This window comes from Hemicordylus capensis, chromosome 2 (assembly GCF_027244095.1).
Source record: "Hemicordylus capensis ecotype Gifberg chromosome 2, rHemCap1.1.pri, whole genome shotgun sequence".
In the NCBI taxonomy this organism is placed as follows: Eukaryota; Metazoa; Chordata; class Lepidosauria; order Squamata; family Cordylidae; genus Hemicordylus; species Hemicordylus capensis.
Window position 1 is genome coordinate 68,836,251 of NC_069658.1, and position 13,629 is coordinate 68,849,879.

A 13,629-nucleotide genomic window follows, 5' to 3' on the forward strand; every position below is an offset into this window, starting at 1 on the left:
ATGTGCAAGCCAAAGCACTCTGCCAAATTTATGTGAGTGGAAAGTGGCATCCCATGTGCTTGGCATAGGCAACATGGCTTCAGTTCACATTTTATTTATTTTATTAAAACATTTTTTATACCACCCAAAACTTACGTCTCTGGGCGGTTTGCAACAGAATAAAAACAAAGTAAAACATTTGTTAAGACAAAAATGTGTTTTTAAAGACTTTTTAAAAGCTGTCAGAGATGGGGAGGCTCTTATTTCACTAGGGAGCACATTCCAAAGCCTCGGGGCAGCAACGGAGAAGGCCCATCCCTGAGTGGCTTACATACATGAGGGTGGTTCACACAAACCTCCCAAACTAGGGTAGGAGACGCCTCCTATCCTAGGTTGGGAGCTTAGTGCACTCCCAATTTGTGATCTTCTGTGAGTGTAAAACAAAGTCAGAGATGGGAATTTTGCTTGCATGCTGAATCCCAACTGGGTAGGACAAATGTGCCAGACCCAGATTCTGTCACCAGTTTCTGTCATTGTGTAACTGTTTTATAGTCTTGTATTGTTTTAAATGTTTTGTAAACTGCCTTGAGATTGTTTTACATTCACAGATGATCACAAATGGGGAGTGCTTGCAGCTCCCAAACTAGGCATTCCTAGTAATCATAGGCTACATTCACATGTAACGTGAAACCACAGTTAAATGGGGCAGAGGTTGGAATTCTGTTATGGCCAAATATGTGCAACTGTGGTTTCATGGCAAAAGCAACCTGCTGTTTGCCTCACCAAACTCCAGTTTGAACCTTTGGTTTGTAGTGAATTCTGCTGACGTAACCTGAGGTTTTAGGTGGCAGAACGTAGACCCGAATACAGACGGTGTCTTAACCGTGCTTTTGTTCATTTTCTGAAACTGTCATACCAATGGCAGTGCAGATCCATCTGGGACTGTGCCCACTCCATGCCTGCAGTGCTTCTCACTAGCCGCCTCTCTGAACACTCGCCTCACCCCCTGTCTCAGATCCAGCAAAACGGTTGCCTGGCAACAGGGCCATCCCAAGCAAAGTCACACAGGAGCACGACCTCTTCCCATTCTGTCTCTTGCAACCCCCTCCAGGTAACCAGGAGATAAAGCGGATGGGATGGCAAGATGGGCACTATGTGCTTTGCTCTCCAAAAATGAAGCAACAAAGATGTGTGTTCACAAGCACATGCACTCAAGGTGGCAACATAAGCAGGTCACCTCATTAGAGCACTGGGACAGCAACATATGGCAGGACAGTGATATCTGGGGTTGGGTTTAAAAGACAGCTGCAACCAGGAATTCTTGAATGGCTAATGTCTATTTTTTGTACAATGATGTTGGGGAAGTGGGGCACAGCCCCTTCTCCTTGAGGGACATGTGCAGTCCCTGGGCTTATTCATGAGAAGGGCTGGGCAGCAGGATCAGCATTGCTCCAGTGATAGGAGCAACTCCTTATATGTGATGAGGATAAATGCTGATCTGGAGCAGACCACTCACTCATGATTGTATAAGGCCATGGGGATACCCCTTCACAACTCAGAGAAGAACTGTCTGTGGGGACAGAACTGTCAGGCAGAATTGCTAATAATGCAAGACAACAGCCCTTTTCCCACAGACCGGTCTCTCACAAAAGTGCCAGGCCATGGGGGCCAGATGGCTTATGCTGCCCAGCCAGGTTAAGAACATAAGAACAGCCCTGCTGGATCAGGACCAAGGCCCATCTAGTCCAGCATCCTGTTTCGCACAGTGGCCCACCAGATGCCGCTGGAAGCCACAGTCAGGAGTTGAGGGCATGCCCTCTCTCCTGCTGTTACTCCCCCACGCTTGGTACTCAGAGGCATCCTGCCTTTGAGGTTGGAGGTGGCCTGTAGCCCTCCGACTAGTAGTCGACAATAGACCTCTCCTCCATGAAGTTATCCAACCCCCTCTTAAAGCCGTCCAGGTTGTTGGCTGTCACCACAACTCATGGCAGAGAATTCCACAAGTTGATTATGCAGTTGCTCTATGCAAGCAAGTTGCTCAGATGGCCACCCTAGCAACACCTCTCCCTGTCTTGGTGACTTCCATCTTCCCATTTGAACATGCCCATCTTTGGTTTTGCCCTTAATGATGACCCCACTCTCCCGGGGTTGCTGCATTTTTGGAATTCCCTTCTCCTGTGATTTCCTGCAGTGGCAGATTTGCATACAGTGCAATGCCGGTCCAAACCTGGGAAATTTGAATGAGAGTAAAGATCTATCCTTTACCCTAGCATTTCCCCATTTTGCCCTGGACAACTTGAACATCAAAATCTCCTTTGGGTTCATGAAAGGCTTCCCTGGAGAGCAGGGGGCCACTGTGCAAAAGTTCTATAATTAACCAGAGAGTTAGGTCCCTTCACAAGTGGAGCCCCCTTTTGGGGGTTAGCTGTACTCATGAGCATGCAGTCCGACAGTAGACCAAAAGTTTTTGCAAGCCTAAGGTCCTCCCCAGTAGACTGGCCCTCTCATGAGAGTGCTAGCCCCTGACAGCAAGCTGCCATGGGGGTAGGAGTGTGGTATGGACTGCTTTGCTGGGGTGAGCTACTGCAAGAGCATCCTTGGTCACAGTGGACCAGACCCCAGGATTTTTTGCCCTCCCTCATATGCATATCCCCTCCTAGGAAGTAGTCATGTTCCCTTCTCTTTCCCGAGTAACAGGAAAATAGTGCCCCCCCCAAGCCCCCCACTATGAAATTGTGCTTGTAAAAGAGAGTTTTGTTTCGGGGCTCTTATGAGGCTGGCGGTGCAATCTCTGTCAGAAGAAGGGCTTGCATGGCATGACATTTAAAGGGATTTAAATGACCTTTCCCTGCTGGAGGTGGGTGGACCATTCCAAAAAGGCATGGATGCACTTGGCACATCCCCTTGAAGGTCGTGGCCATTGGATGCTGCCCTGAAGACATGCTGATGCCTTGCCCACAGTCTGGCAACATGAGCGTTATAGAGCTTGCTGGGATGAGACCTTTGGTGGAATGCTCCCCTGCCCTGAAGCTGGAGGTTGCTGGACTGCAGTTGGACTAACAACTGCGATGTGATCCATGGCTTGAAAAATTAACTGCGAGTTTGGCAACCTGCGAGTTTGGCAACAGTTTCACATTAAGTGTGAATGTGGCCATAATGTGAACTGCTCTTTTTTTCAGATGCAATGGGAGAAGGTTTTCTGGAAGCAACAGCTAATTCATACAACCAAACTGCTATGTAATGAATGTGTATTGAGTCAAATTGTACAGAAGTTCTGGATAAATGAATGCCAGTGTGGATGGGCTTGAGTGGATATGTTGAATACTGTAAATTTAGATATTTTAAAAATGTAGATAATAGTTTGGGGAATGAAGGTTCTACTCCACAGATATTCAATGGCAAGCAAAATGCCCACAAATAATTCAGAATGTTTTCCTTTTTCTTCTGTATATTGATTACATTTATAGTCTTGCACTGAGAATGGGGAAAGGTTCAGTGTTGTGTCAACTATGTTTTAGCAAGGCCCTGAAGCCTTGTAAACCCATAATACTCACATCCCTTTTAACTAAGCTTAATTCATCTTTGTCTTGAACTTTGCCAGCCCTCCCTACATGATAATCTCTCCTATAGATGCATGCATGGATTTACTTGGATCTGCTGAACTGATGAGCTAAAAATATGCAAGACCCTAGAGCTGCCTTGGAGGTTTTCAGTCTCTTCTGACCTTGCGTGTCCAATTGTTTTCTGTCAAAGCATTTGACAGGAGCCAGTTGGAATGTGTATGCACTAGATTGCTCCCCCCTCTCTTTCTGTCTCTCCTTCCCCTATCCTGAAGAGAAGCAGATAGTAGCCTATCTGTGCTTCTATATGTCTGTGCACATGCATTCATCTTTGTGTGGTAATTTAGTTCCTATTAGGGATGTGCAAAACGTTTCGGGTACAGAACGATCTGTATCCGAATCTGCCTGTTTCGGGCGATTTGCGCACAAAACAAACCACCCATCTGCAAGTCCTGAAAGATTCGTCTCCAAAATAAATCACCCAAATTTCAGAGCCGAAGGTTTTGTTGTTTCAGACCTCCATTTTGTGTAGTCCTCCGATCAGACCTCCGATCTCAGATCAGACCTCCGATCTCTGTGTAATCTCCATTTTGTGTTTGACGTCTCTTCGAATTTCCCGCCCTTCCAAGCATTAGATCAGTGAACGAAAGCATGGGCTGATCTGCTGACTCTTCTCTCCTGGTTCCAGATTAGCTCTTTTGGCTCTTGCCACTCCTGACTGACCCCAAATTAGTTAGGGGAAGGGTCGAAGAAGGGGCAAGGGGGGGGAGTTCAAGGAGGGATTTTCAATTAGATTTAAAGAGGCAGCATCCACCATTCTGCCTTTCTGCCTCGTGGGAGAAGAAAGAGAGAGAGCTTTGCTTTGGCTTGCCATGCCATGCCTATTGCCTTCTGCCTTGTCAGCCTGAGCTCAGCCTGCCTGCCCCTGCTGCTGCATGCCAGCCTGGGGATGGATTATATCTGCTGCATCACTTGTTTTTTGTTCCTGAGAAGAAGAGAATTCTTTTTTCACCCCCTCCCTGCTGCTGTGACAATCACTGCCTGCCTGTGCCTGTTGTATCTGTGCCAGCCACCAGCCCCAGCCACCACCCCTGATTTTCCAAGCTTTTGCCCCAGCCCCCCCAGCCCAAATCTGAAGACTGAAAAAAGAGAAGAAGATTGAAGAAGAGTAGACTAAGAGACAAGACCACAGAAGTGTACAACTGGACACAATGTGGGTGGCACCCTAGACTGAGTGAGTGCCCATTTTAACACACACACACGGAATAATACCCACAAGCCCACTGTTTGTCATTGAAAATGAATCCACTCTTATTTGCTACCAGAGAATCTACACTGAACACCTCAGAAACAACAAAACCCAGTACCTCTGGGCTTGTGGGTAAGGGGGTGGTTGGCACCCTATGTGAACTATGCCACCACTTGCTCTGGGCCACCCCAGTGCCCCCCAAGTGGAGTTATGGGGCTACTGCAGTCCTCATTATTTGCCCCCAGACATGCCAACTTGAAACGTTCTTTAAAAATCACCCCTTTGCCCTATTTCTTTGAAAATTGGGTGGTAGCTTCCACCCATTGGGCACTATCCCCCCACCCACTCTTTTGTTCCCAGGACCTTTTAAAAAATCCAAATCAATTCAGATTTGGATTCAGAAATTTTGGGTACAAATTGAATCTGGGGTGATTCAGGGGTGTCAGATTTGGACCCAAAACAAATCAGGGGTGTTTTGATTTGGGTACAAATAAAAAAAATCAATTCATGTACATCCCTAGTGCCTATATCTCTGCAAACAAATGTAGGCCACAGTGGCTGACACTCCCTGTAGTACTAGAACAATGTTGTTGCAAGAAGAGAGAGCAGGAGATGGCGATAGGGAGTGCCCACCTGCCTGCCGGCCGCCTTGCTCCTGCCAGCAGGGGCAGCCTGTGATTTAGGTTGTCATTGCCCCTCTCAGCTTGGTGCCCTAGACAACTACCTAGCTTGCCCAGCAGACGGCCCAGCACTGATAGGACCATATCACCCTGATAGGACCATCTGTTGGGATACCAAGCCCCAGATAGTGTCAACAGGGGTGTAGCTATAATTGAGCGAAAGCGTTCAAAGAAGAACAGACTGATGATTGGGGCCTCTCCCCTCCTATAATGGGGCAAGAAGTGGGGGAAACATAGAGACAGAAAGAAAACCTGACAACTTCCCAATGAATAAGGATTTATCTGGCATTCCTAGTATGCTGATATATTAAGACAGGGATGGCTGACTTCAATTTCGCAAGGTTTACTTTTAAAAGCAGAATTTTGCTTTGTACATTTTGTATGTACAAAGCAAGAGTGTCTAGAATTTTTCAGCTGCAAAGACAAAATTAATAATCCACCTGTATTAAGATACACTTATGTAAGCTATCTGCAGGGTTTTTTTGGTGTGTTTTTTAAACCACTCTTGTATTTGTAGTTTGGTGTAGGATATTCTGCTATGAGTTAGATAGCACAGCCCTTGTAGTTTCACAATGACTGGTTTGGGTGGTATGGCACACCTTGAAAGAATGAAACCATCCATTGAAAATGAGTGATGTTACAATTCAGTTATGAAATGTTCTTATGTTATTTCTAATTTATTTTAGAAATGAACTCAAAGATATCAACATTCCTTTGATCTCCAGTCTTGCTTTGTAGTTAAACCAATCAGAATCAATAGTTGAGGAAATAGGCTTCTCCATTGCCAAAGTTCAAATTAAACCTCTTGTCTATTGAATCGGGCTTACATCTGCTTCTGTATGCAGAGATGCATTAGCTCTAAGAACATCTTTTTTTAAACTCTTCCTGGAAGCAGTTTAAAAAGTCATTTTAGTGGTATTGGCTATAAATTAAAAGTTGCTTGTATTTCAATGGTAAATGTTTGTTTTCCAGAGTTTACAACCTGGCTGTGGAAAAGAAAATTTGAAACACTGATGGACTTTGCTAAACAATATAGTCCTTCTTCTTAAAAAGAAGTCATTACATCATTAACTGCAGACTATTAATTATTTTTGAAGCTTGATGTAACAAAATCTACAGCATCATCTCCAGCAGAGATTCTCAATGTTGGGTCCCAATATGTTATTAGACTTCAACTCCCATAATCCTCAGCCCCAGTGGCCTTTGATTGGGGATTATGGGAGTTGAAGTCCAATAACATCTGGGGACCCAACGTTGAGAATCCCTGATCTACAGAATCAATTTACATCATCTATATCTTCTGTGTACATCAACTATATTACAAGCTACACCATCAATTTACATCATAATGTAAAGCAAGAGACAAAAATGTTTTCTTAAGAATATGCATTATTGAGTCTTTTCTTAATCCAAGAATAATATACATCTAGGAGACATGCCCCCCATAGGAACATAGGAACATAGGAAGCTACCATATACTGAGTCAGACCATTGGTCCATCTAGCTCAGTATTGTCTTCACAGACTGGCAGCAGCTTCTCCAAGGTTGCAGGCAGAAATCTCTCTCAGCCCTATCTTGGAGAAGCCAGGGAGGGAACTTGAAACCTTCTGCTCTTCCCAGAGCGGCTCCGTCCCCTGAGGGGAATATCTTACAGTGCTCACACATCAAGTCTCCCATTCATATGCAACCAGGGCAGGCCCTGTTTAGCTAAGGGGACAAGTCATGCTTGCTACCACAAGACCAGCTCTCCTCATATGGATGGCTTCACATGTAGCACCACCAATATGGTTGCTGCAAACCACTGCTTCCTGGAGCACTCTCAGGAGCCTGACTTCTGGTGTCAGGAAGACTAGTTCTCTATTGAGCCTGTTGTCCAAACTGCCAATGTTGACACATTCTACTCTACTTACAAGACATCTGTAACCTTTTTGAAGTTGGTTGTAGATGTTGGATTTGGAACTGTAAGAATACACGGACATTGGCAGATTCAGATGACATATCCAATTTTGGCATCACCTTCCCGACACCGGAAATTGGGTTCTGTGTGCTCTGGGAATCAGCGGTTCACAGCAATTGTACTTGCCACATAACATGTGAAACCCCCATTGCTTCACAGTAGTATCTTTATTACTATGCAACACAGATTCATTTGAGTTTTACATTCTATGCATTTTGCAAACCTTCTACTAACGTAATTCCATAGCTTTTTAAAAGAATAGTTGCAAAGATCCTTTAGGGTATAGATTCTATGTAGAGGTGCACCTAGGTCATTTTGGAACCTGGACCTAAAGGCCTTTGGAGGCCCCCTTCCCCTGCAAATTAAGCATCATCATGCTTGGCTGGATGACCACACCACCCAGAACAGACTAAAGAGGATTTAGAGGCCCCCAGGGGGAGTGGAGGCCCTGGCCTTCGGCCCCCAAGTCCAGGAGTAAGAGCGCCTCTGATTCTATGCCTATTTCCAATTTTGCTACATCATAAGGTCATTCACACAACTAAATGCAGGCGGGGGGAGCTTGAGGGAAGGCAGGAGCCTACTTGCCTTTCCCTGCATGACCAGAGCTCGAACAGGGCTCCACTGCCTGTGCACCCAGACAAACAGTGCTGTGGTGAGCAGCATGGTGAGCGGGAGGCGGGGGAAGGAAGCTGGGCCACCAGATATTCCACAATACAATGTGAGAGTAGCACAGTGCCGTGGGAAAGTTCCCTACTGCTGGGTTGCTCCTTCCCCTGGGGTCTATGGTCAAGATGGCTGCCAGCAGCCTGGGACAAGCTATCAGCATTGCAACAGCCCACATAAAGGCAGTGAGGTAGGTAGGAGGCATGTGCTTTTCCTTTTACCTCACTTTTAACCTGGGTTGAAAAGCAGGGCTACCCAGGGGAGGAGCAGTGGGATCAGGAACTATCCTAGGTAGCCCTGTCCAGGTAGTGCTTTTCGTGAGAATGACCTAATTATTTTCCACTTTTGCTTAGCCTAATTTATAATCCTCCAGGAGCTATGTTATTTCAATTCCCCATCATCATTAGTGTAATGAACAACTGAGGATGGCTATCACCTTAATGCCTTTCTTGTGAGCTTCCCAGGGCTTCTGGATAGCTGTTCTTAGAGGTTAGATGGTCCTCTTGCCTCATCCCAAAAGGCAATTATTTTGTTATATACCAGATGATGTTGGCAGTCTTTTAACCAGTACAAAAAAACATTGGAGCACTCAACCTGACCACTAGGGTCAGGGAGCCCAAATGACAAAGTTATCTAAGGTAGAGGAGAAACAATTATATCAGTGAGAATCCTGCCGCTCGCTGCCCGAATGCGTGGCGTGGCTCGTATGTCCCAGCTCCCTTGTCAAGGAGCAAGAGGCAAGGGCTCTGTCCGATTGGCTCCTTCTTGGCTGGGGGTGGGGCTTTGAGGCACTAATGGCCACAGCAGCAGCTCCCTGATCAGCCTGTCTCTCACAGGCAAGGAGAGCGGATGTGGGTGAGCTGTTGGCCGAGGTGTGGCTGGGGGTAGTTTCAGCAGCAGGCCACATGCTCGGCAGCAGGCCCAGGAGCAGGTTTTAAGCCACGGACGATGGCAACTTTCCTCCCCGAGCAGTGTGGCGTTCCAGGGCAGTGTGTGTGTCTCAGCGGAGCGGCGGAATTGGGTTTTTTTGTGTGGCTTTGGGGGTTTTGCTGTTGGCCAGGCTTTTCTGTCCACGTTTGGTGTTGGGAGCAGAGGAATCTGCTTGCACCAGGAGGGAGCATGCTAAAGGGAGGATTAGCAGCTGGGTTTTTACAGCTTTTTTGGGGAAGCACTCATAGTTGGGGCAAGGCCTGGGGGCTGTATCACAGAAGGATATCACTATGCTTATTCTTTTGATGTTTGGGATGGCGTGGGTCCCAAGAAGGCCAAGGGCAAGCAAGCGGGGAGGCCTGTGCACCAGCCCAGGAAGCCTGTGCCTCCCCAGAGTTTTCTTCAGAGGTAGAGGCCAATAATGACTTGGGGACCATCCGGGCCCTGATTGCACGTTTAGAGGCCTTGGAGAAAGAGCACAAAGCAACTGATGGCAGGTCAGACAAGGGTGGTCCATCTGGGGTCCCTTCGCAGCCAAGGAAGCCTTCTAGGGCTGCCAAGTGAGCAAAACTAATGCAGGGCCTTTCCAATAGATTGGCTCCGTTGGAAGCAGATAAGGGGCATGTTGTGCCTGTTCCAGTAGGAACGGTCTCCAATCCCATCACGGTGTCGACGGATCTGAGTACTCATGCGTGTGGAACCATGCCATCACCTCTTGAACAAAGTGGTGAAGGGCAAGAGTTGGGAGATGAGGGAACAGGTGAGTATTCCCAGGGCCTTTGGCATCCCGCCTAACCCATATGGATGGTACCCAGGTACCTTTCACTTTCCTTCACCTTTCGCTGCATGCAACCAGGTGCAGCAAGGTGTGCCAGTATATGGTGTGTCAGGGGTATCACTGAGGCCTGGGACATCAGTGCTATCTGCTTCAACGCTGAGTCCTTATCCACCAGGGGATACAGCCCTACCTTTGGGGGATCATCTTCTCCCGGCCATCAAGGAGTGGATCTGGAGAGGAGAATTCGTGGATATTTTTCAACTTCTCTTCAGGGCCAGTTGACAAAGAGGGGGAGAAGGACAAGGAGAAAGAAAAGACCAAATGGAAACCCTTTGAGCACAATTGGGCTAACTGGGTGTCAGGTTTCACCATTTACATGGGGGTGGTCATGCAGATGCACCTGGCTAAAGGACCGGCGTTGGTCAAGTACTTTGATATAATCCATAGGGGGTTTGTGGACTTCATGGGGAATGCATGGGAGCGTAATGACTGCGCTTTCCACTTGAGGGCTTCGCTTAATTCTGTGTTGCGCTGGGATAAGCAGCACCAGGAGCTATGGCTGCTCATCATGACCCTGGCCAGGTCCATTCAAGGGGAAAGGGCTGATAGTGGCCACCATATAGGCACCCAGGGGGTTCAAGGCCATTTAGTTTGCTGGGAATTCAATAGCAATGGAAAATGCTCACACTACCCCTGTAGGCATGACTGTGGTTTCTGCGGGGGAAAGCACTCCAGGGTTAGCTGCCCCCACACAAGGAGTTTCAGGGGTGGTAACAGGGAACAATTTTCAGGGAACAGGAGGGGTGGTGGTGCCTCTCAAGGGGGCAGAGCTGGAAAAGGGGCCAAGCACAGTTAGGATCCCCTTCTTGAGTGAACTGCTGTGTGATCTCCATAACAGGGAGCACGCTGAATATTTGTTGTCAGGGTTTACTGTTGGTTTTAGAATCCTGTCAGTTCCCCAGGGTGCATAGTTTTGCTCAAAATTTGAAGTCAATTCAGTTGATGGAGATGCTATTGGCTAGGAAGACTGCAAAAGAGGTGGTGCTCAGTCAGGTCCTAGGCCCGTTCACAGACCTGGTTCTGCCCACACTTAGGATTTCTCCTTTGGGGGTGGTGACCAAGAAGGCCCCTGGGGAATACCAGCTGATCCATCACTTATCCTATCCTCGGGGTAGCTCTATTAATGATGGTATTCCACCTAAACTCTGCTCAGTCTGGTATACCACGTTTGACGAGGCAGTGGTCATGGTGCATGCATGTGGCCACGGCGCACTCCTAGCCAAGCGTGATATCAAGTTCACCTTCTGGCTACTGACAGTCCACCCTGATGATTTCAACCTCTTGGGATCTGCTTTTGATGGAAATTATCATGTTGATAGGGCTTTGCCTATGGGGTGCTCTGTGTCTTGTGCTGCCTTTGAATCATTCAACTCCATGTTGGAGTGGGCAGTTCGGCGCAGGGCAGGGCTTCTTTCTTCAGCTCATTATTTAGATTACTTTCTTTTTTCAGGCAGGGTGGGTACCAACCAGTGTGCCCACCTACTCCACAGTTTCATGGCCATGTGTAGCGAGTTAGGTGTCCCCTTGGCTAGGGACAAGACTGAAGGGCCTACCACCTTCTGTCTACAGACTGAAAGGCCTACCACCTTTTTGGGCATTGAGCTGGACACTCTGGCAGAATGCTCGCGTCTACCTGCAGAAAAGCTTGCGACCTTGTGGTGCCTCCTTAATGACTGTGCATACGCCAAGAAGGTTACTCTAGGTCAGCTTCAGAGCCTGATCGGCCACCTCAATTTTGCCTGCCGGGTAGTTGCTCCTGGCCGGGCTTTCTTGAGGCATCTTTGTGATGCCACTGTCGGAGTTAGGGAACAGCACTTTCCCATCAGGGTAACCACCCCTATGAGGGAAGATATTAGGCTCTGGTCATCCTTCATGAACTCATTTAATGGTGTGTCTGCTTTGAGATGCTTTGCTCATTGGGTTGTTCAGTGGGGTGACATGGCGCTTAAGCCTGACTTGGTAGAGATCAAGTTGTGCTTCTCCAAAATGGATCAGAAGGGGAGGGGGCATCTGGTCACGCTCCATAGGTCTGACAATCTGGTGATATGTCCTGTTCGGGCCCTGGAGCTTTTCATGCCCATGCGGGGAGCTGCTAGAGGGTGCCTTTTTGTCCACATGGATGGGCACCACCTATCCCAATATCAATTCTTGGCGGTGATGAAGAAGGCATTAGTGGCTGCTGGGATGGCTACGTCTTGCCTGTCTCTTCACTCCTTTAGGATTGGCACCACACCAGCAGCACTGAAGTTGGGACGGCCATACAGAGGCTTGGATGGTGGTGGTCCGGGATGTATCGCAGGTACATGCGCTGAGGGCATTGACAGCAATCACCAGTTTTGTTTCCTTCCTTGCAGGATTGAAGTCACCGACCGAGCAAACTAGTGTCCTCATCATGGAGCATTCGTTTGTGTTTGAGGTGTTCAAGTGGGAACATGGTGCTGAGCCAGCAACGCAGCTTGGACTGGGGCATTGTGCCTCGGTGACATGGCTTGGCTGGCGGGGAATATTGTTTGCCCAATTTTTGCCTTTACTTTTGGAATTTCTGGGGGATAATCCGCCACTGGATATCCTGGTGGTACACTTGGGGTAAAACGATCTGGTGAGTCAGTCAGGGCTCTCCCTCATTCATAAGGCATGTGCCGGCCTTAGGATGGTCCAAACGTGGTTCCCGGACCTCATTATAGAATGGTCAGACATCATCCAGCGCAGGGTATGGAGAGGGGCGCGTAAGCTGGGCAAGATTGAAAGGGCTAGGAGGAAGGTTAATGCAGGCTTGGCCCAGTTTGTGGCTTCAGTGGGCAGTGGCTGCTTGCCTCATACTGATATATTATTTTCCTAGCCTTGCCTTTACAGAGGCAACAGCATACATCTTTCCTCGGTGGGTATGAGCAGATTTTGGGAGGACCTGCGGCTGGGATTGGCTGGGATTCTGCAGGGTTGGTTGGAGGTACGGGGTGTCAAGTTAGGCTAACACCTGCCATGGCAGGCACAGTGCAGTGGGGAACAACAGCTAAGCCTTGGTGAGCACCTTAGGTAAGTGTTTGGCATCATGAAGGGCTGTCAGAACCCATGAGGATTGGCGGATCAGAGATGCTGGCTTACCCCTTCTACTCTGTTGAATGACATACTCCCAAAAGGCTGAGCGGCTTTGAGAGGGGTGTGTGTGCCACCAACAACAGAGACCTGACCTTAGGTCGGCTAAGATGGGCAGCCTCCGCTTTAGTGCTATGGGGCTGCCTGGAGCCAAGGTATTTTCGCCCGTGTCAACTAGGCCAAGGCGGCCACTTGAGTGGCCGGCCTTTTAGGAACCGCACTGTTGGGAGTGGAGCACCAATCCTAATTTTAAGTTTAAGTTCTCTTACAGTTGAAGTTAAATAAATTGTGGCCCTTATTTACCAAACAAACTTGTGTCTCGTGTCTCGTGTCTCCTTGGGGTGTGGGTGCAAGGCTGAAACCTGAAAGAAATGCATGCTACCCAGTTGACAGCCATCTATAACTCTCTTAGCAGACAAACCATTCAATAAAATAGTTAGGAAGAATGATAGCAATGTAACTGAAGGCACTTTGGGGCAAAAGAGGGGAAATGGCTTTATGCCTTAAGAAAAGGTCATATTATAGAGATAAAAAGAGATGTATGGAAATATGCTGACTAGTTCTTCAGAGGAAACAAAATGTATGAGGCAACAATTGCAATAATTGGTTCATTTTATATATATTAGAAAAAAACCTAATTAGAAACAAACCTATCCCAGTCCATAGGAATATAAAAGTAA